The sequence below is a fragment of the Phodopus roborovskii genome, unplaced genomic scaffold (assembly GCF_943737965.1).
Source record: "Phodopus roborovskii unplaced genomic scaffold, PHOROB, whole genome shotgun sequence".
Lineage (NCBI taxonomy): Eukaryota > Metazoa > Chordata > Mammalia > Rodentia > Cricetidae > Phodopus > Phodopus roborovskii.
Window position 1 is genome coordinate 4288414 of NW_026126576.1, and position 2484 is coordinate 4290897.

At 47.8% G+C, this 2484-nt stretch overlaps 1 pseudogene; it reads right to left on the minus strand.

Moving 5' to 3' along the window:
* Nucleotides 1–948: 948 nt before the first annotated feature.
* On the minus strand, nt 949–1452 carry LOC127236052 (40S ribosomal protein S15-like; annotated as a pseudogene).
* Between the last annotated feature and the right edge of the window lie 1032 nt (nt 1453–2484).

Genomic DNA, 2484 nt, shown 5'->3' on the forward strand with positions numbered 1-2484 from the left:
CAGGAGAATGCAGGTACCTGCTCTTTTTGGAGGCATGCCCATACACCCTAGACTTCAAATGACTTCCACAAGTTATTCCTCAGGGAGAATGAGCAGCACACAACTGAAGGTAATGAGGGATACAGAGAAATAAGGTACCATTAATAAGAACATGCAAAAACCAGCCCCAACAGAAACAGTCCTGCTCAGACCTCATATTGCAATAAGCAGACATAGATCATAGAGCAACCCTACTTAATATGTCTGTAGAAAGAACAGACAAAGGCAAGCATAGCAACACAAAACAGGAAATGATCTGAGGAGAACTGAAGAATCAAGTAGGACATCCAGAAACAAGGTTAAGGCTGAGGAGATGGCTCAGCAGTAAAGCGCTTGTTGTGTAAGCCTGAAGACCAGAGTTTGAATCAGAGCAACCATGTAAAAAGCCAGGCATGCCAGCACATATATGTAACCCTAGAACTGGGGAGACTGAGAAAGGTCCCAGGGATTTTCTGGGTGACCAGGGTAGTGTTCCTTTTTAAGGGAGGACCAGAAAGTGTCCCAAGTCCAGCTTCACTGGCCAGACCCACACTTGTAGAAGGGATGGGATGTGTGTTGGGTGGGGAGCAGGGGTGATCATGAACATTGCTATGACTGGGAACATACTATTACCCAAAGATGGAGTCACTCTGGGTAAAAATGAACTGACTGAACAACAAAGTATACATTACAAAATGCCTTATTCAGAGCAATAAAGAAATGCAGACCCAGGACAGTTAAGGCATTCACTCACTCACAACACACAGCAAGTAACTATTACAGCAATCAATTCTGGGTCTTCCTGCCTCTGAGATTCACCACTTCCATAGTATCTCAGTGGCATAGTTACGAAACCATGGCTTCATTTTCTTCCTTCCTTCCTTCCTTCCTTCCTTCCTTCCTTCCTTCCTTCCTTTCTTTCTTTCTTTTTTTTTTTCTATACATAAGTCTTTATTGGCCAGTTACTTGAGGGGGATGAACTGGGAGGAGAGGGTGGCACCGATGCCAGGCCGGCCGTGCTTCACCGGCTTGTAGGTAATGGAGAACCGGCCCAGGTAGTGGCCGATCATCTCTGGCTTGATCTCTACCTGATTGAAGGTCTAGCCGTTGTATACACCCACCATGCTGCCTACCATCTCGGGCAGGATGATCAATCATGTCCCTCACGTGGGTCTTCACCACCTCACCTCCGGCTTCTCCATGGGCGGTGCCTCCTTCTTGGCCTTTCTCAGGCGCTTGAGTAGGGAGTGCTGCTTCTGCCACAGACCTCGGTTCAGGCGTCGCCTCTGTCAGGCACTGTACAGTTGCATCAGCTGCTCATAGGACATGTCCAGCAGTTGGTCCAGGTCCACGCCGCGGTAGGTGAACTTGCGGAAGGTCCGCTTCTTCTTCTGCTCCACTTCAGCCATGGTGGCTTCTAGGAAAAGGAAGCGTTGTCTGCATCTGCGCAGTTATCCATGGCTTCATTTTCTTAAACCATTATTTTATATTGTATATATGGGTGTTCTGTCTGCATGCCTGGCTGTGCATCACTTGTGTGCCCAGGGCCAGTAGAAGACAGAAGACAGAAGATGGTATCAGACCCCCTACAGTTAGATGGTTGTGAGCTGCCATGTGAGTGCTTGGAATTGAAGCCGGGTCCTCACAAAGAGCAGCCAGTGCTCTTTACCACTGAGCCATCTGTCCAGCCCCTCTTGGTTTTTATTTTAGATGACAATTCTGCCATCATCATTTTCTGAACTTGCTCATTTGTAGGCCACTTTCTATTACTGGAAAGTTAATTGTAATTCACCAGCGAGGTACAGCAAAACAGAGAGGGGCAGGTCAGCTGTGAGCCTAGGTTCCTGCCAGCATGACTTCACTCGATACATCAGAGGGAGAGGAAGGATGGAGAGCAAAACCCAAGGTGGACTCTGGTTTCTAAAAAGGCCCCAAGGTGACTGAAGTGCCCTGTAGCAAGCTAACAAGATGCTCCCAAACTGCTGGATGATTCAGAGAGCAGGAGGCATTTAATAACTGAATCCAGTAGGAAATCTTGACTGACTATGCAGGAGTTGGATCTGTCACCATGGCAGGATGAGCCAGGCGAGGAAAGTGCCATTGCCCACTCTTCCCGACATTTGCTGAAAAATGAGCATCAAACATTACGGAAAACAGCCTCGGATCGGACATTGGCCCTGCTGTGTTTACTGTTTCCGATGTGGTCAAAAGCTCTTGCCATTGTTCACAGGCAGAATGCCTCCAAGGTGTCTGTCCCAAGGACCAAGGAAACTGGGCACTGTCCCCTGAGTTTGGCATCTCCTACTTAGCTGTAGCATAGACAGTTTGAGAACTAGGGGCCACACTTGCCTCCATTCGAGGAAGAGACTTTTTTTTTAATCTTTTATTTTTCTATTGGAAATGGGGAGAGGAGGCTGTCGAGACAGTGTGGTAGGAGAGAGCTTGTTGGGCAAACCTGACTTTGGA